The 22,211-nt window shown below is 40.5% G+C and overlaps 1 protein-coding gene across 1 annotated transcript in view; it reads left to right on the forward strand.

The window, feature by feature from the left end:
* bcl11ba (BCL11 transcription factor B a) overlaps positions 1-22,211 on the forward strand; it is a 47,460-nt gene that overhangs the window by 17,989 nt on the left and 7,260 nt on the right. The gene's annotated exons all lie outside the window — the stretch shown is intronic.

A 22,211-nucleotide genomic window follows, 5' to 3' on the forward strand; every position in this document is an offset into this window, starting at 1 on the left:
GGAGGTTTTTACTGATCTTTACCAGCTAGCCTAGCCCTGATGGCACAGTAAAGCCATACAGCTTACTCAACCTCCCACCTGAATGGACAGCTACCGGCTAGCTATCCAACTGACAACATAGAAATTAGATAAATCCGGTGGAAGCTAGCTGCCTCGCTACAACTTGAGCACTCGCGTCAAGCTTATATATACTATATATATCCCAAACCAGTCTGGCCACTGAACACATTGAGACGAAACCTGTATTAAACCTCCTGTCGAACTGCTGATAAGACAGCAAAAAAGTATTTCAATTTTAACTTGTATTGTACTCATGACCGAAATTTACATTGTTATCTCTTACACTACTGAATATATCACAGGACTGTAAGAAGTTATTGGTACAGAACTAGTTTCACTACAACTCATCATCCCTTTTGAAATTCAGACACTACCTCCATCTACTCCCTCCATCCACTTCTTCTAAATGACGCTCTGTAAATCCAGCATCCTGGACACAAACCAGACACGAAGAGCAAAACAACCGAGACACGAAGGCAAAAGACACAGAAAGAACGGGCTAGAGAGACCTACAGAGACACAGGGAGAGAGAAAGACTTTTTTCCATTAATAGAGCAAATCGGCATCTCATGTGCTTCTTTGCATTTTCAAAATCCCTTTTTGCGATTTTCGCCTTGTCGCCTCTCTGCCTCTCTAATCACTTTGCATGCACTCATTTAAATATTAAAATTTTCTTTAATCATCAAAGCCAGTGAGCATCATGCATATTCATATCATCTTACCCCCCCTCCCCTCCCCTCTCCTCCATCCCTCCATCCCCTGAATCTCAGGTTCATTACTCTGCCGCACAGCCATTAGCCACTTCCCTAATCACACAGTTTACACACACTGACTAGACCATGTACGCACACACAGCACACACACACACACACACACACACACACACACACACACACACACAGCTAGCCACCATTGCTAACCAGTGCTTATCCACTAACTAGACTAAAACACACATGCATCCCTCCAGTCTAAACTGAGCGAGGAGACTTGTCATCCGTCCTGGCTGCTAGATGGCTGGAGCTGGGAGTATTTGTCAAGAGGCTCGATGAAACCCTAATTTGCATAATGACTTTGTAGTTCTGCATTAATAAAATTTGCATATGAAGCCGTGTTAATTACTCCTGATCAGCCTTTTTTGCATTCATGCATGGTAATTTTCGGCGACTTGCGAAAATTGATGTCCTGGCATCAGGGATGAGATTGTTGGAGGAGGCTTTGTATTTGTGTGTGTGAGGATGAAGACAGGATGAAGATGATGGTGTGTGTGTGTGTTAATTGTTGAGAGTAAAAGGAGAGGCTTTTCAGTAAAATCCCCTCCTAATTTTGTCATAAAACACACACCCATTCACACATACTCGCACAGGCTGGCTGGCAGCCATTTGTAAATCTATTGTTTGCTCTTAGTTCTTCATTTCAAACAGCAGAGACTTTATTTTGCTCTCAGCTTCTCAAACTGTACCTGGTTTGATCAAGACTGGATAATATTCACAGAATTTTAGAAATTATATTTGGTTCTAATTAGAATATCTTTTCTTCTTCGAGATGCCTCCTTTATATTGTTGTTGTTTTGTGGTTGACTGTGTGTGTGTGTGTGTTAGCATTACACTAGAAAGGCGCTATACAAGTACAGGTCCATTTACCATTGTGGTGGGATATGGTTAGTAGCAAATTTCTTTTTTGACACAACACCCCCTTAAATATAGCCACATGTGATCGGATTTACTGCCATATGATTCACAATGTATTTACTGTACTTCAGAGGTCCCTGGACCCCACTTTGAGAACCACTTGGTTTAGCAGCTACTGAGACATGATGTCTACTTTGCTGCTTGGCTTTTAATAGCTTTAGAAAATCAGCTTTTCTTTGATGAAAATGGCATCTAGGTGAGTGAAGGTTGATTTTAGAAGCTTTCCATTTATTTCAAGCTTTCTCCTCAAGGACTAGCTCATTTGAATTCCCCACAGGGACGATCAGGTCTAACAAACCTCCTGCTAAACCCAGTTAGAGACATTCTTTATGGTCCCTCCAGAGTTTAGTCATTTATTCATAATTTTTTTTGGCCTTTTGCGTGGGGTTTTGGCACAGGGCTTTGAATGTATGTCTTGCAGGTTTTTTCTTAGATGCTCAAAAAAAAAAAATCTAGTGAAACAGAGAGCCCTGGTGAAAAGGTGAGAGGAAATGTTTTTCTTGGTGGTCTTTGATTCAGACAAATGTTATAACAGAATTAAAGCCAGAAGCTATTAGTAGCATAGGATGGACATGTTTATGGGTTTACTATCCACATTCTAAGACATGTGAGTATATAGGACAGCACTTATTATTAGAATTTGATCCATACATTTCTTAGAATACAATAAGTTCCCATAAATACTGTTCAGTGTGGGAGCACCCACCAGAAAAGAAAATTCCCCCAATTTTTTTTTTGTAAATCAGTCTAATAGAACTTGTAAGCAAACCTGACATGTACTCACATGAGAATATCAACAGCATTCACTTCAAGTGCCATCAGAGCCATAATGATCGCTGTGAGGGAAATGTAATCTCTGAATAAAATATAGGTTCCTTGGTGAATAATCCCTCTGTCAATGGGAGAGGCTTTCATATAGCGTGTTGGTTTTTGTGACTCCCAGCGATCAGATCAGGCGATAAAACGCTTGGTGTACTTTGTTTCCAATTGTGTCCCTGAGCGAGGAGCTGTTGTCAGGCAGGTAGTATGTGAAAGTGAATAGAGAGAGGAGAAAGGCTGAAGGAGGCTGATTGGGAAGCTTTGTGGAGGTGACAATGGCTGGATGCAAAGCTACACTTCCCTTTGCATTCATCTGGACTCACTACTGATGATATTTCAGGACGCAGGCCCTGCAGGAAAGGCTGCACCCCGAACTCATTCTGAATGCCATTGTACACTATGTAGGCTGCAGTCTGTGTGTGAGAGAGAGTGTGTCTGTATACAGAGAAACTGTGCCTACTGCTTCCAGTTTCCTGTGTGTTACTGCTTAAATGTATGTATGTATGTGTGTGTTTACATTATCATTTCTTAATATGAAATGTCTGTAGGCGAGTATGTGTTTGTAAAAATGTAATGTGGGTTTTTTGTAGGAATAGGGGTCATTTGTAGAAATGTCTTTCGAGGCAGAACTTGTGTTTGCAGACCGATGCAGAAACCCACCTGAGCTCAATATGATCAGTTCTTTACAGTAACCCGACACATTTACACAGTCAGCCTCAAATGTAACACCCTCCAAGGTTTATACTTAGTAACAGTGTGAAGGTGGGTGTGACATCCTGGTACATTTGGACAAGATCCCTTCTGCAGTTAAAGTAATAATTCACAATATTTACATATAAATACATGCGTTGTACTACTTTCTAACTCTGACACATGCAGCAAAAGACAACCTATATCAAAGGTTTTTTTATTTGAGATGCAATTTTAGATGAGATTTTTTTTAGTCATTACAACAGTAAAGGTTATAAGAAAAATACATATAGGATAAGTAAGCCTTGAAACATGGTTGAAAGTCCCTGAAGTCAAGACAAGGACAAGTAAGTGATTATTTTGTCAAGGTACAAAGTACTTAATTAAGGATTTAATTATATACGTACGGTCTAGAATTGCTATGCCCTGAGATAACTTTGGTACCATAAAAATACTAATAATAATTGAATTGAATTAAAATGAAAGTATAAAAACATACTTCTGCTACACAAAGTTATCAGGGCTCCAGAATGTGACCATTTTTGAGAGTATGGAAATCTAAATTGTACGTGGTAGCATTTGGTTGAGTTTAAACAGTTGCTGACAACTGTTATAAGAGTCATGTAGCACCTTTGAGGGATGTGCGTAGCGAGCAGTTTCCCATGTCTTGCAAGTTGATTAAAGTTTCAGTGTTTAACATTTAGGAGGATCTATTATAGTATTTAATCACCTGAATATAGGAATCGTTGTGTTTTTGTTATCTTAGAATTAGCTGTTTATATCTACAGATGTAGCGGGTCGCCTTCCATGGAGTGCGCTGCTTTTTGTGGCCACTATAGTTTTCTCCTACACAGTGCCCGTTCTCATTCCCAGGTCATCAAATAAAGACCAGCAGCGTTCAGTTAGTTGAGATCTGCAATTTCACTGCTAGATGCCACTAAATCCTACACACTGGTCCTTTAAGTGTACAAGATTATGCAGTTGTACAAAAGACATGTAGATGTGCACTGTATAAAATGAAAGATAATTTGTTAACCTCAGTTCCTGGTGTCTGGAAGGTGTTCCTGGAGGTGTTCACTGTAAACAGGAAGTGCCACTTAGAATGGAATAAATAAAAATAAACTTGAAAAACTGGGTGGTTAACATGAGTTACAGCAAGTCCAATGTCCAATGAAAATATGAAAGATTTAGTACCAAAGATGGAGACAAACAAAAGACTAAATTTCCAAGAAGAGGACTGCATTTGTATTTGTGCAATGGTGCGACCTGTTTGAATTAGAGTGCAATGAGAATCAAACTCCCTGTGTCTCAACTCCATGCTCAGTAGAACTGTGGTATCTTCCTGCCACAGCAGGGGAATAAATTTGACAGTCATCTGGCCTGGGATTGGCCATGAAAAATGTTTGGCAAGCTGGTCACCACCAAGTCTGTCTCTTGCAGCTCTTTGGTCTTCTTCTGTCTTTTTTTATTGCCTGAAAATATCTCCTGTCTTCCAGGGTAAAACCCTGCCATTGCAGACTTCTCTGTATTAACTCCTGAATTCTGCTCGGACTCAGACCAAGTTACAGGGATCTTCTGTGGCGGATCTCTCCCCGCTGAGTCTCGGAGACAACGCTGTGTTTTGTCTTGTCTCCTTCTGCCAGAACAGCCTGCTCTTTCTCACTGGCTTTGAGGATCTGAATCCGCAGCCGCTCCTCGTGTCGTCTATCAACCTGACACTGGTGGCTTTCACTGTAACTCTGCATACAAGATGTGATTTTGTAAAGTAGGAGATGTGATGGTAGCGAGGCTTGTAGATGCTACAAAACACACACATAACTCCTCAGAAATAGGCAATGCACACGGTAAGCCTTCCTAGCCAAGCTGACATGTTGATGCTTCAAAACTTCTTTGGACAAAACAGACATAGTTCTCGACTAAAAATAACTTGACAAAATTGTCATTGCACAATAGAAGGCACCAGCAGCTCCAGCACAGCCACATGGACAGGATGGGATTACCACAGTATTTTTCTGCATTTGGGGCACTCATGACTGCCCCTCTCCTCTACAATGGGCTGTTGGCGTTTAGCACCGGCCAAATCACCACTTAACAAAAGCTAATTTCTCACTTGGTTAAACTGGGAAGGATTAGGGGCCCTGTGTCGACACAATCCATGTTTGGTGAAGAGTGAGGGATGGAGGGATGTTAGGAAAGGATTTAAACCTCAATTACAAGGGACTGAGGGCTTTTGTGTGTCCGTGGCGAAGGTGGGACGCTGAGATTTAGCGACTTCACCGGAAATGTTTGCTGCGTTGTCGTGCATGTGTGTGTGTGTTTGTACGTGCATGCAGCCAAGGGTGGCATAGCCTGACAAATACATGTTGATCCCCTTGTTTAGGAGGGTTTAAGTCTCCCCAGTTTCACATACTAACTCTACTCGGGCTACACACTAGGAAGGTCGACTCACAATCAAAGCTTATGAAACAACAGCTATTTAAACCCTTCCTGTTTGTGTCATGTCATGGAAACGGCAGACAGTTTGTCTGGCTGCTGTAGCTTCCATCCCATAAAACCCCTTAAAAAGCCCCTAAGGACCCTTTATTAACCTTAAAGCCCCATGGGACTCTCTACCACCCTACTATACCCATTTAAAAAACTTTTTGACTAGCAGCTTTTGCAAACTTTTTGAAACAAGTGTACCTATTTCACAAAGCAGTTGGTCTCCCTTTATTTCATTCTTCACACGACTACTTTTTAAAACTACTATCACTAGCCAACACCATGAGTATATTTCGGAACAGGCTGCTCGAAAATATACGTTGTTATGTCCAACTGAATGATTATTGCTTCTACATACTAATCCCTGTCAAGTATACCCCTTAGTGTCCTTTTCCACCTCTTTTAGCAACCTCAAAACTTGTCTTCGCACAACAATAGAATGCTGTCCATTGAAATCCTGTAGCATCCCATAGCACTACCTAAAGTAATTTACCACCTTTTAAAACCATTTAGCACCACCCCTTCCACCACTGCAGCCCAACCAACTTTTACTGGCTTTTCCCTTTGCCCAATATTAAGCAGATGTTGCTGTCTTTAGCTCTCATATTCATCCATTTATTCGGTGTGAGGGACATTCTTGGTGGCAGTAGAGTAAAACCAGAGCAGTGGGCTTTCTTCTGTCTTTCACCCAGAACCAGATTTTTAGCTAGTTACAGCATCTCTCATCTCCTTGAGACTTTTGAGGGAAGAAGACAGGATAAGGAGGGGGGTTAGATTTCCCCACTGAACACCAGACACTTTCGTTTGTATCAAAGCTTTGCCTCGCCCCTGCTGACACCCCTGAATTATTCACTTAGAGGAAAAGATAAACAAAGCTTGCTAGCTACAGTTGTTCTATTGATTTCTCTGGGCAACATCACAGATAACAAAAAGAGGGCCGGAGGAGAGGAGCTGGGCTGCTGCCGTCTCTCTTTTTTCTATCTGTAAATAAATCAATAACACGCTTAGTTTTTCTCCTGAGAAGGCAACCTGTGTCCTGTTTCCCAGGAAAGCAAATAATGCATTTAAATTATATCTACTTTGTTATTTAGGTAGTTAGAGCAAGTGTCTGTGGATCGGGGGCTTGCCATGTGGGAACAGTCTTTTCTACCTGTGGGTTAGACTAAAATTGCCCATCGCTGCAGTAATTTGCCATTCGGAGTGAGTTTGGGGGTTGGCCAAGTAAACAATGCTGGCTGAGGGCCAACAACTAGCAGTACAGCCCCTCTGGTTAGAAATAGGCTCTTTTTTCTCTCCTTTATGCAGTAGGAAAGATGGATCAAGAGTTTTCAAATAAAAGCTGTTTATAACCTGTTCGCAATGGAATATTAGGTTCCAGAGAGCATTAATTCCAGAAACAGCTTCACATGCTCTTCCATAGCCCTGACCACAAGTGTGTGCGTGCTGTGTCCAAGTGCCTGTGCACACATTTTTGCGTGTGCATTAAACACAGTTACATTTTTGGCCCATTTAGCGACACTCCCGGCCAACCACAGGATCCCTTAACTGCCCCTTTGGCACCACTTGAAGGCTTACAGATAAAAAGCATACCTGAGAGGAAATTGCAGGTTGGCGGGCACAGTGTTTTCTCTCTCCCTGTCAAAGGCTGCTTAATCACTAGAGGGTTTCTCCATTGTTTTTGCTCCCCTTGCCCCACAGAACATTATTATGTCATCAAAATGCTCAGGTACACTGTAGTACTATACGACCACCCATGCAGGCATTCACAACAACTGCGGGATATGAAACGTTTTCTTCCTCTGCACAGCATTGCCATCTGCCTGGCTGCGGTGAGAAGTCTCGCTATGCAGGGAAATCAGATCAGTGCATCCAGAGTAGCTTGATGTGAGCTTGACTACAACAGCTAGACAAAGCACTCACACAGAAACACTCAGACAAGCAGAGCGGATCCAGCAGTGGATGCCTTGACCTAAATGGTCAGTACTTGAGTCTAATGAGCAGTGGAGCAGGCTGGGATCTTAGCTCGGACCAACGCTGGCACTAGCCACACTAATCTGTGTGTGTGTGTGTGTGTGTGTGTGTGTGTGTGTGTGTGTGTGTGACGTAAAGGTTCTGTAGAGAGACAGAAAGAAAGAGGTGGATCTAACATGCCTACGATATTGTAAGGGGTTACTAAGGAGCCCAAGGAGCTAAAAGTCCTTTTGTACATGTTGGTTTGTAGCCACAAATATAAGGCAAATTAGACTGATTATAGATTCAAAGCAACTTCATTTAATGCATCATTTTGGTAGATGACAAGACGGACAAAGAACTCTTGTGTGATTTGTTATGTAGTCTCTATTGTGATGTTTGAATTAAAGGTATGTGCAGAGGTGGAAAGGCATTGGAAACATAAGACAGACAAAATGCCAAAGTCTTGATGCCTGTTTCCAAAGTAGTGACGATCTGCTGAGTCAGTTTGTTTTCCATGCTTTGGTAGCCTAAAATAAATTACAGATATAACTAGGTTTCTTTTGTAGCTTTGTAACTTTTCTCTCTTTGAAATCCCTACCTAAGGTCTTGTTTATGGGCAGGAACCCCCTGCTAGAATAGAAACCTCAGTGGGACTGGTTATTGATAACAGAAAATCAACTGGAACACAACAGAAAAATACACACCAACACAGATCAGAACTTCCCTGGGTTTTGATGAAATCCTGAAAAAATGCTAATAAAACTTAAACTGTTTCCAGTATGCAGGTACTTTTATAATACATTCTTGGGCAAGAACAAGGGCCCAGGAAAGTCCTAAAAAAGTTTTTGCAGTTAAAAATAGCCGTGAGAGGTGAACCCACTGACCAGTCAGGCTTAATTTCTCTGTAGCCAAAATAATCTTTGTTGTTAATTTATGTCTAAGAGATGAGTTAAAAGCATTCTTTCCCACTCTCAACCATCATCTGTCTTTCCCCACTTTCTCCTCACGTCTTTGTTGTGTTTGCTCTATGACCACTCTGCTATGACTATAAAGCTCAATCACTCCTTCCAGGCCTCTCAGAGAGTCATGTCCTCATATGACAGAGGTTTTTCCAGTTTTTCCAGGTCCTCTTAGTCCAACACTGTACTCCTCCTTCCTTTTGTAGCCTTCATGTATTCACTCATTATGCTACCTTCTCTGTCAGATTTGCAGAGGAAACATCCTGCTGTGACACAGCATGCTGGGGGATGTTGTTATAGGAAGCTGCAGTGTGCCCTGACTTGTTTTAGCATGAACTGCAGCATTGGCCAGTGTCACATCATGTCCCAGCATGTCAGAGATTGTGGTTGCAAGCTGTAGCATGCCGCAGGATGTGGCTGCATGTTGTCTTGTGTTACAGTTTCAGGATGTAGCATGCATTACAGTGTGCACACTTATCCTGGTTTTATTTGTATTTTTAATTTTTACATTTTTATTTTGCTTTAAATGTTCAATTTAGTTTAGTTTTCAGATTATATGGGGGTGTTTATCAGGGACAAGATATAAGAAGTTCAGAATCTATCTATCACAATAAAAACACACTGAGTCATGTATAGTAGTATATCCAAGTTCCAATAAACATATGCACCAGTGGTTCCTCGTGCTTGTTGTGTTGACAAATTGACCAAATCGACAAAGTCTATTCTGTTTGAAAATATTTTATATATTGTTTTATTGACTGACTTACTTGTTTACTGATTATTTAACTGAATGGAGCTGTTGTTTGAAATAGAAATGAAACCAGTGCATTCTCCTTTAAGAGATGGAGCAACCTTGCTAGACTATGCTTCAGACTGTGTGTGTGTGTGTGTGTGTGTGTGTGTGTGTGTCTGTGTGTCTGTGATGGTATGAGGCTCAGCAAATGAAAACAGATTGAAGTGGTTAGGGAAGCAGGCCTGCTTCCAGTTAGTGTGGAGACAGCAGGAGTACCCAGGAGCTCATCTCCTCTCCTCTCCTCTCCTCTCCTCTCCTCTCCTCTCCTCTCCTCTCCTCTCCTCTCTATCCAGGAGCTAATTTCCTTTAGTTTCCTTCCCCTACATTTCCTTTCATTACCTTTCATTCCCTCATATTTGTCCAGAGTATTCCATCTACCAATCATGACTGATAATTACTGTAACAAATTAATTAATACAAACATATAAATGTATAATAGTAGACTACAAAAATAGAAACCAGAAAAATGAATGTGATTTGGGTGTAATTTAATTTATTGTGATAGTTGCATGTCCCTGTTCAATAAGCTACTGTACTTAAGCAGCCAAACTGTGTTAATGGTAACATGCAGCTGTTGCGCACTGTTAACTCTCACCAAATAAGATCCTCTACAAGTGAGATTTGTTGACAGCTGGGTAGATAATTGGCTGCGCTGTCTGTCTGTCTGACTATAAAAAAATGTGAAAACGTGTTTAATCTCACTCAGCAACGTGGTGTAAGACAGACTCAACCATCTTACTCTTGCACTGTGTTCAAACGTATGGACTGAAACGGGTCAGTAATGCTGAAAAGCTTAGCTGCAGACAGTGTACGTATGGCAAATATACAGGAAGGATCTCCAGTCAGTGATCATAACTGTTGGAATGACTGATACAACCATACACTAATTTATATACAGACTGAAGTCCTGACGGAGGATCAGGGCTTTTGCTACCAGAAGGACACCATTACTTCTGAGTTTTTAAACTCTGCAAAGATGACAAGGGTATGTTTAGAGTTGCTGTCTTTAAATGACTGTTTTAGAAAATAACAATTGTGTAATTTATCATTTAGATTTATTTTACAGACCTATTTTAGTGGCTGATCAGTAATTTAATTGGGGTTGTGTGGACTCCTTACCTGAGAATTTCTAAAATGATAGTTGTGGTCATAAAGATAATTTCAGTTTCTTTAATAATATTTGGGCCATTATTCCCATTACGATAAGATATTTTATAAAAGAAGATAAGATAACATAACATAAGATAGATGCCATGCTACAACACCGCAAAATAGATAATAAAATACACATAAAATAAAAATGGTAATAATAATAATAGGACTAAAGTTATATGTACACTATATAAAAAAGAATACTGCCATGAAATTACAGCAGGAGGTAGTGGCACAGTGTAGAAATAAATATATATAATATATAAATATAATTGCACAGGACAAATATATACAGCAAGTGTAAGTTGCAGAATATATACACTTGCTGTATTTTGTTGTAACAACAATTAATAACAACATTAGGTGTAGGTGCCCCCCCAGCACTGTGTCCCCTATATATCTCTGCTGCCTTTCCAGAGATCTCCAGTCATCCAGGCCCTATAAGGGCCTTCAGCACAGCCCTGTCCCCTCCCCCCCTTCATCCCTCCATCTATGCCCTCCTCTAACCTCCATCTGGTCTGGATCTGCTCTTGTCCTCGACCTCCCCCCCCCCACACACACACACTCGTACTTCTTGCTGCCATTTCTGTATAAACAAGTGGAGTCTGACCATAACACACAGGCTACACTCCTTCATTTTCACCCTCGCCTCTTTTTCCACCTCAGCAAACTGTTTCTCTCTACTACTGTCTCCACAGGTGAAGTTACTCAACTCAAATATGTCTTCTTTTATTCTGTGGTTTTATGGGGAGGAAGATATTTGAATAGCTGCTAAAGGTTACATTTACAAGAAAAGATCAAAGCTTCATTCTGAAAGTTGAAAAGGTGAGGCTGATCACAGGGCATAATGTTAAATTCTAAAATGTGGAATTACACTCAACTCTGGTTCACTGGTGGAGTGAGAAAGAGAGGTGCAAGGACAGCAGCAAGAGAAAAAGAGACATCTTTTCTTCTTGACGCCGATGTCAGGCAGCGCTGTAATATGTCTTATTCAGATAGGAGGGGCACTGCTACATCATAGTCTGGGATGTGTGTGTGTGTGTGTGTGTGTCTGGCGTGTGTGTGTGGTGTGTTCCAGGAGACTCCCACTTGGCAGTGTGTAATTTGGACGAGTTTTATATAAGGGGAGGGAAGGAGGGAGAGGATTTGGACGGGACAGGTGACAGGGAGACTCAAAGAACAGAGAGAGAGGGAGGGATCCAAAAATGTGTTGGAGCGCTGTCCCGGTCAAATCAGGCTCATGGCAGAGTTTCTCTATTGTGGCTACAGAGACCGAGCCAACTCTTCACCTGACAAGATGTCAATGACTAAACCTCCAAAGACAAATACACTTTGAGTCTCCACAGAGGAGCCGTCCTTGCAGGAACAGTGAAGACCAGCCTCAGCATGCCCAATAAGAGATTGATAATCTTATACATTCTGCTACTGGAATAAATCACAATCAGGTTGCACAACTGTCCTTCCATATGCCATGTTTATTCCACCAACTGCTTTCATCTGTGCTGCCTTCTGCGCGATTCGCTCTGCATTCTTGAACGTCCCACAATTACATTTAATTAGCTAATTAAAAATGTTTTTTGTTTTTGTTTTTTTATTTTAGAACCTGCCTTTCTTTTTAGAATGTAGAATTTCTAATCACTGCAGTAATCTTTTTTCTTTCCCAGCTAAAATATAGACGTATATTCATGTTTATCAACCCAGCAGTGGGTTGTGAGATATAAAGTAACAGCATGAAGTTCTGGGTGGTGCATAGGCAAGGTTCATGCAGGAGAAAAGAGTTCCTGTCACAGACTTGCATGATCTTACCCCAGCCCTGCCCAACACATAGTTGATTGGATACTCTCCAGCTCTGATGTAACTGATGCTAGCAGCATCGATGCTAACCTCTTTAGCTAACCACTGTTATTTTCAAGCATGCAGTTACCCGTAGCTAAAGTCATAGCTGCCCGTACTTCGCCTGATACGATGCTGATTGGTCCAAACCACTGCGATTAGATAAAAGTGCATAGATTGAAGCCTGGCAAGAGGGGTTCTCATGAGTTTGTGATCTTGCAAGTCCAGTTGCCTCTCAAGGTTAGAACTGGCACTGTTGCTGCAAAGTTGAGACTGGTCCATTAGGATTTCCCTTCACTGGAATTTGACCTAATCTTAAAGTCTTGAGGCACCGGCCTCAGCTTTTAAAGTCTTGTAGCCTCTGACCTTTTTTGGAATAAACAGCTCAGGGTTATACAACTCCATACATACATGAATTGGTTACTCGTACGTACTTGTAAGAACTCTCTAAATTTGAAACACAATCTGGGAGAAAAACTTAAATAGAATTAAAGTATTCCTGTTTCCCCCCCCACTCCCCCCACTACACCACTACACCTGAGCTGCACTGTCATATCATCCACACACAGTAAGAGAGACATGTACCAGGTGCATCCTGCATAGTCTGTGTGTGTATGTCCAGGATTAGGGGGACCAATGGCACCAGGGGGTGTGTATGGGGGAGGATGATGCCCTACAGAGCCCCTTCCTGCCACCACACCCATACACACATACATGTACACACACACTCCCCAGGTGCAGTGGTGCGGGCTAGTGTGGGGGATTAGCTGGTATGCTCTGGCACTCTCTTCTGGTAATCCCTCTAATTTGTTAACAGGGCACACACACACACACACACACACACACACACACACACACACACACACACACACACACACACACACATATTCATTGCAGCAGTTTGTTTTGGATCGCATCTCAGTTGCTAATTTTGCAGTAAGGACTACTTGTTTCTTTTCATGTCTTATGAGAGACGGAGTTCCTCTTCTTCCTCTTCCCCCTCCTCTTCCTCTTCCTGCTGCTCCTCCACTACCCTAATGAGCTAAATGCATTCTAATTTGGCTATGATCAGCTAAGCCTTTCTTTAAAATTCATAACATAAGAATGCCAAAGCCCCCTCCCCTCCCTTCATACTTCCCTCCCCTTTTGTCTTGCCATGACTGTCGGGGCTTGTACACACACACACAGCTTGCACAATGATAATCCTTTGTTGGCTGGATAACATGCAGAGAAGATGGGGTAATGCTAAAGTTCAGCACATGCTGGGATAAAAGAAGGTTGCGTAGACTCTGAAAAAGAGAGAGAGTAAAGGACAGACTTACAGAGAGAGGGAAAATAAAAATAAACGCAGCTCATGTTGATGCTTTAGACGCTACTGTTAACGTCTCTTATCTGGTTTAGTCCTATTAGGATCAACTGGCTCTGTAGGATACCAACAGTCCCTTTGTTCTCACCCAACTGTCATGTCAATTTTACAAAAAGTTTTGTGATGTTGCTAAAGACAAAAAGTAAGTTAAATTTCCAATGTGTAACATTCAGGAAGATCTATTGGCAGAAAGGCAATCTAATTTTATTTGTGTATAATCACATGAAAATAGGAATTTCTTTACTGATAAGCCGTTTCTATCTAGACTGCAAAAACAGCCATTCTAGAGACAAGGCAAATATTGTTAAATATAATCAGATTTTCATGTATTGAGCAAAATATGGGCCAATGGAGTAATGCAGGTTTCTTACCTCTGAAACAGTGAAGTTAATGTCAGTATCAGGGATATTTGTACAAGAAGACCCCTTTAAGAACCAATTTGTTTTGGTTGTATAAGTGGAACATGCCACTCTTCATTCTACCAATTCCTACTTTAAATGAGTATAACATTTTTCAAAACCAAATATTTAATTTTCCATTCAGCTTCTCACTTTCGACATATCATAATTCACACACACAAAAAAAAATGTTGGACAGTAACCCAGTGTGTGGCATGTAGGCTGACAGTAACAGCCTGTATAGCAGCAATAGTTTGGGGTTTGCCTCTTGGTTTTTAGCCAACAGCATCTGTGGCGAGCTGAGCTCAGAGATGACTCAGTTTCCCCATAAGGAGGTTTTAGTCTGGCTGAGCGCAGCTTGGGGAGCTGTGAAGTAGCTGTAGTGAATCACAGACTCAGACACAGGCTAAACTAACTATTCTGTTGGAGGAAAAGTGCGAGATTTTTATTTCTGTACAGTTAGGGCGATTTAATTAAAGCTGCTGCTGTGTGGTTCTGTAGTGATTTTAGTCACAAGCTATTAAAGCCAATTTAAAAAGCCTGTTGGATGACGTTAAAACCCTGCGCTCAAACCACTTCATTCAAAACTAACAGACTACTTAAAGAATACTGGGAACTCGGCGCCAAATGAGCTCTGCTTTTTGAAATTATCTCATTAGGAGGAGACACACACACAGAATACACACTTCTTAACTGTCCACAAGCAAAAACCAAGAACATTCCTCTAGTTCTTACAGTACCATGGATATATGCACAGAGATGGAAACATGCACACATCTGATTTGCATGTAATTGTTGCTGCGCTATGATAGTGATAAACAAGACATTGGCCATGCAAGGTAAGAAATTGCACCTCCTGCATCTGTGTGTGTGTGGGTAGGGGGAGGCACCTCGAGATCATACTCTACACATGTTAATGACACTGCTGGCTTAATAATTCAAAAAAAGATGAAGAGACGAAAGGCCAAGAGGGGAACACACATGCACTGTACCCTTGGCTCATGTCAGCTTTGTTCTGTATGTAAATGCCTTAGCAGTGACATTGACCCCTGTACATCAAGACCTGCTCTGTCGCTGCACTTTCTGTATGCAAACCAGCTCAGGTCTCTAGTCTCTTTTTGGAGGGACTACTGTACAGCACAGTATTTGTAAGTCTCTTTGATTGAAAGATCAAGGTAGAGGGACACAGGAGGAGGAGAGTAAAGTGCTATACTAACCAGAGGGATGAAATGAAATAGGCAGATTAATCAGGATTAAAACTGTGGTCAAAAACGAAACCGTATCGTTTCAAGGTGATCAATCAAACTGGACACCTCTCTGTGCGTCCACTGTGAGCCTTTATAGGCAAGTAATGCCCACTCAAGACCCCTTGTCCCCGCTTTCAGCAGCTCATAAGAGTAATCCTTCCTCCTCACGTTGTTTTATTGGAATCATTTTTACAGTCCTGAGGAGGTTAAACTCTCTGGTGTTTCACAAGAAAAAGCAAGGATTAATTAATTATAATAATTCTAATTTTGTTTTTCCGAAATCTCTTCAACCAGGGTCCTTGAGAGGGTTGTAGGGGATCCCCAGAAAAAGCAGGAATAGAACATTTTAACTTTTGTCACATTTTTTTGGAAGATGGAACAAGGGAATAAATAAGGATGGCTGTTTTTATTGATTGCAATTTATAGTGATCTCAGTTTGATCAATGATTGGCTATGAAGACTTCAGGGAATATCTTATCTATATTTTAAGACAAAATCCTCTGAAATTGGGGATCTGGGGTCTAATGAGCATGTCTTGTGGGGGTACCTAATATGAAAAAGTTTGGGAACCTCTGCTCTATTCTATATGTGGTAGTCTAAAATTGAGTGTTAACAGCAACACAGACACTGTATGTGACAGCTTGGTTAATTAAATCCTGATGCTAAGAAAAGAGCCTTTAAGCCCTACCTTTAAGAAACTTTTATTAGAAACAGTCATTTAACTTGTTGTCAGAGGTAGTTGTGCACCATATGGTGATACTACAATGTACAATTTATTGTCTTTCAGCAGAATCATATCATGATTGTGATATGATCTCATGTCATTACTGTGGTACAAATTTCTTTTGTCTAAATAATAATAGGATAAGATTTTGAGCCAGTACTAATTAAACTAACAACACAGTTGAAGTTTGTGTGCACATGAAGCATCTGGTCCCATGCAGTGCCAGCTGAACCTGCTACATGACTAAATTTATGTGCTGGGGCCAAATTAACTCCCTCTTTTCCTCTCCATCTTTTTGCATTAGAGTTTTTCTGGTATTCTGTCAGTTGGTATTGTATATTAACTTGACTTCAGTTACCATCTTTGCCCAGCCATGGTCTCCTCCCATACTCTAATAACAAAGGCACACACTTCATTGCTTTGGACATCTATTTGATCCCTTTATGTGTGATTTTGCATACATATTGTAATGTGGACACTATGTCCTAATAGTGTCATGATTTCAGTCATATCATCCAGCCCATGTGCACTTTTTGAGTAATTTAAGAATTGCTAAGGAACAGCACATGACATTTTGTTTTCAAAGTTTTTCCTGATAAAATCCTGGAAAAATAAAGTACGACATGGAACCAATATTAATATTTCATTCATAATAATCTTTAAAAGGTCGTAAAATGTCCTAAATTTAACCAGTTCAAATCTGCAGAAAAGTTTGGTGAATGAAAATAACAATGTCAGTTAAATATTTCAGCGGTTTTTAATTGGATTACACATCAGTATAATCATTTTCCATTTGATGAAATTCAGTTTATGATTAAAAAACAATAAACCTTGTAAACCTGGAGCAGAGGTTACAAAAAACACAGAAGAGTGAAACTGTAAATTGAATCTAAAAGCAGATATGGTTTAAAGATTAGTCAGTTTAACTCTGCTCTGGCTCTTCACAGTCCACTCTCTCACTGTTTGTCTTCTCCTCGGCCGCCGGCCACAGAGAAAAATTATGTATGTAATAATTTAAAGCAATAATCCGACGGCGCTCTTCCGACACTCGCTACATTAATCGCGCACTTTGCGGCGATCCGCGCTCCCTCCGTAATTGTACAGATTTGACTCCCTCTCTCCTCCTCCTCTCTGTCTTTCTCTTTCTCTCTCCTTCATCTGTAATAGCTGTGATTTAATTTAGCTATTTAACCTGTAATTCCAGCAATATTTATTGAGGAGCGAGGGGGAGAAAATTGGGCCATTAGCCGCCCCAGATGAATACACTGAGATGAAAATGAACGCCGCTAACTGCCAGTTGACCTTCGCATCGATTTCTAGCCGTTCCCTCTCTTCCCTTTTTTATTAGCCACAGCCGCAGTAATTATGGTAAATTGAATCATAGTGAAAACTGGAATCAGTCAGTAATGAGAGTTTTATACTGTGTGAAAGTGAACCAGGAAGGAGGAATGCAGAGGATACACCTAGAAGCAAGTGATACTGAAGAATGGAGGGATGAAGAGATGGATAGATAGAGGCATGTAAGCCAGTGTATTTGTCACTGCAGATATAACCTCTCCATATGGCTGCTGCTGGAGGACATACACACACACACACACACACACACAATAACATGTAATATCTTTGATAAAAAATATAGCCAGAGGATGCATGAAAACACTACATGTATGACTACACGCAGTGGCGGTTCTATCTTGAATGACACCCTGGGCAAGACCCCCTTCGAGCCCCCCCCCCGCAATTAAAAAACAAACAAACACAAAATTCTGCACAAACTGTTATGTTTTATTATAACAACATAAGTGAAGCATAGAATTATATTTCTCGATTGCACAAATCCTTCATCAGAACAATTGGATTTAACGATTGCACTTGGAACAGGAAACACACTTTTTAAGGTGCACAATCTCCACCTCCAACATTGCCAAAAGACAATGAACACAGTTCTGCACAAAATATGACAGCACAAGTTATCAGAACTTAGAGAACCTTGGTGACCACATAATCATTTTGTATTACCTGTTTTTGTTAGTCATTTCACACAATTCAGAAAAACAAAAATGTGCATGAACTATAGGCCTGTATTTATTATATTATGAATGAAATGTGCGTTATTTGGAAGATGAACCCCCCTTCCCCCCCTTCCCCCCCTTGTCCATTCCATTAGGGAGACCCACTGGTGAACTGTTCCCCACCCCCTCCCTCTTCCCCTTCTCACACAGCTTCTGTGCAAGGCACCTTCTCAACAAGCAGGGGCGCCAATTTGCCAATTCCCCACACAGTGATATGATAGAACAGATAGATAATAGAAAATCGCTTCGCGGTGCAGGGTTTTTTTTTTTTTTAAGTGCTCCCGTGTCATGAAAAAATGCTGCCCGCTTTGTCCATGCCCAAAAACGCCCTTGACTACACGTTATCATATTTTCTTCTCAGCATTGACCCAACTTCAGCTGTCAATGTGTGTCCATAACATTTTTAAGAAATGTGAAAAAAGACAACTTTTATTGTCCACGACAGCACACATTTTCCTTTTCTCTCGTTTAAACAGGTTGTGTAAGAGAGAGAGAGAGAGAGAGAGAGAGAGAGTGTGTGTGTGTGTGTGTGTGAATGTGAGCCAAACAAAATACAGGCATAGGGCCAGGCTGCACTTCAACTGAGAGAGAGAGAGAGAGAGGGAGACACAGAGAGAGAGAGAGCTATATGTAGAGTAATGGCATTGAATGGAGTTTCCCACTGACAGACTGGTGTTAAGTCACTTCACTTTGTCAGGCATTGTCTGACTTTTTAAACACATTTGTTCCTTTCATTATGATTTCTGTTTGATTTGTGGGATGTTGCTTCCATGGTTAAGTCCTTGTGAGCGTGTGTGTGTTGTATGGGTTTTTACCAGTAATCTCGAACAAATAATTTAGATATTTACAACTAATTTCTTGCAGTTTTATAATGTCTTGGTGGCGGTTATATGCATTGTAAACCTTTAAATGTGAGTATAGATTTTTATATTTCCAGTATTCCATTAAAATGAGATTCTAGGAAAGAGTTAGCCCATTATATTGTGTTTGAAATAGTGGTTACAAATTGTAATAAATTAACATGGGTAAAGGAATATTTAATATCAAAATCATGCTCAAAGCTGCTTACAAATGCTTTGTCAACAGTGGTCTGAAGGGTCAGGGCCACAGATTAAACCCTGTACTGAATTTCCTTGTAAGCCCTCAGTGGCAGATAGCAAGGTAACATAAGTTGGCCCAGAAAACAGCAATTTGGTTTGTTTTTACTAAACCCAAATATGTTTTAAAGCTACAAGTATAATATCAGCGTATCTGACTCGAAACTAGCAAGACTTCAGAAACAACTGCAGCAAATTTGATCTCAGTATCCTCAGAGAACAAACCCTATTTTGTAATTTAATTTCACCTTCGATAAAAGTTGCAACTTTCACATGAACTGTATAACTTTAATGTTAGCTCTGCTAGCTAGCTGGAGGCTGACGTGTGCTGCATTAGCATTGCTTTCTTCCTCTTCCTCTTCTGCTTTGTCTGTTGTCTTCCTGTTTGTCTCTGAAGCCTGAAAGATGACAGAAACAGGACACAGAAAAAAACCTTACCTGTCAGCTGCTCTAAATGTTTGCTAGTTAGCCTTAGGTACCATTAACTACTTTGCGAATGTACTTTATTTATGGAATTATCTCCTGGGTGTATATGTGTATATATGTATGTATGTATGTATGTATGTAAATAACTGTATATGGTTTTATTTTATTTTATGTTCTTCTATAAATGTAATTATTGTAAGTAAGAGCAGTACACGACAGTACGAAATTAAATGTAGTAATTAGTTTCCACTCATTAGAATTACAATAATCTATGAGGGAAATAATTTAGTTTTTGAGCATTCATATTTATACACAGATAACCAAAAGTGAACTGATATAACCTTTACAGAGTCATGAAGATCCCCTGACACACACACACAAAGCCCACACTTACTGTAAAAACACATACAGTGGGTCATAACTCAAACCCTGTGTGTGTAAGACAGAAACAGAGAGAATGAGAGAGAGGAGAGAATGGACGACCAAAACATGGGTCTCTGCATTCTACAAAATCAAGTGATGAGCAGCTCCCTCTCTCTCTCTGTTTTTTCATATGGAAATAGGAAATAATGGGGTGATTAAATAGAGTCGTATATTAAAGTACAGCTGACATTAGAATTAGCATAATGTGCTCTCGCCTCGGGCTGCATACTTTATTTGCCATCTGCGTTGGACTCCCTTCCCCCGGGAGGGCGCACACACACACACCTACACACACACATACACACACACACACACACACACACACACACACTCACCACACACACACACACACTACATACACACTTCCCCCAAACAAAACACGACCCGCTACTTCCAATACGACCGGGGAGAAATGGCTTTTCAGTGCAGGAACACACAATGTCTCACTCTTCCTCTCTCTCTCAAACACACACAGACACACACATACACCACTCTGCTCTTAATTGTTGGGCAGAAATGAACATCGACTGCCCCCCTGATGACTTCTGTCTGCAGACGAAAAGTTCAGGAGGATGGAGGGAGGATCTTCTCTCTCTATATTTTTCACTCATAGATCAATGAGTCCAGCGAACAGATAGAGCGGGGGGAAGTAAAGTGTGTGTGTGTGTGTGGGAGGGGGGTGTTTCTTTTTCTGAGTGTTCAGAGTTCTTGTCTTCATGTTCTTAAGATTCAGCAGTAAAACAGCCAGTGTGTGTGTGTGTGTGTGTGTGTGTGTGTGAGAGAGAGACAGAGAGAGAGAGAGAAAGGTGCAGACAAAAGCCGAGGCGAGGGGAGCTGTTATTTTCATTGTACGTGTGTGCGTGTGTGTGTGTGAATGTGCTGTCCACTATAATTAAGTCAAAAGGCTTTACAGGATTGTGGAGGTGAACAGCTGTTCCGCCATCTCGCTTCTCCTTCTTAACACACACACACACACACACACACACACACACACACACACACTCACACACACTCACACACACATCAGCGAGCAAGAGAGGGAGAGATGTTTCCATGAGAGGAGGTTCACTGTTAAAGTGTCAAATAGAGAGAAATTAAATTATTGAATGGTAAATTATTAAAGGAACTTTTTTTCGCAGGTATTTAAACAGAATTTTTTTGTAGCAAACATATTGTGGAGTGTTTCAAAATTCAAACCTGTAGGAGTTTAATGTGCTACATCTTTAATAATTACATATTTTATTGATTTATTTTTTTGTATTGTTTTTTCAGATTATGCATGCATTTAGGTTCAATTATTTTTTCTGAACTTCTATACAGGCACTTTAGGGAAGATGTGCATAAACAAAATTAAAGAGAATTTGCTCCCCATAGTAGGGCATTCTCTGAATAATAAACAGAAAAACAAAACAAAATAAAATAAATGATCTTGATTCTTTGATTCTGATATAAATTTACAAATACATACATTTCTGTTTTATGTGTGTGTGTAGTGGCCAGAAATAGCTACAGCCATTCACACACATATACACACAAATAAGTGAAACAATTACAGCGGCATATGTTTGTCCCAGTATATGAAATTAGTGTACTAGGTCAAGACAACATGCTTTCATTAAATAAATACGAGAGTAAGAACAAGAGCACAATTACCATTATCTGTCTGTGTGTGTATGGAAATCCCTGTAGGAGTGCTCCTCTGCCTGTTTAATGTCCTTAAGCTGGGATCTGGTTTGGTTGTGGCTTGGTGTTAACAAGTCCTTTTTGAATTGCAGGAACCTGTGTATTACATAAAAGCACTTGCATTAATTAGTTATTAAAAGTACAAAACTCTCTCAAAATCATATCGCTTTGTTTTGGAAAAGCATGTTTGTATTTTTGGGTTCCTTGTTTTTCTCTGGGATTCCACCTCATTTGTTACACTTGATTGACGATAAATTTGCCACCGTTATCTCTAAAGGAGAGTTTAGTCTGTGTATTGTCAATATTTTAGGTCCTTCACTGCCCAGGAAATGTTTAAACATCTCTCT

The sequence above is a fragment of the Dicentrarchus labrax genome, unplaced genomic scaffold (assembly GCF_905237075.1).
Source record: "Dicentrarchus labrax unplaced genomic scaffold, dlabrax2021, whole genome shotgun sequence".
In the NCBI taxonomy this organism is placed as follows: Eukaryota; Metazoa; Chordata; class Actinopteri; family Moronidae; genus Dicentrarchus; species Dicentrarchus labrax.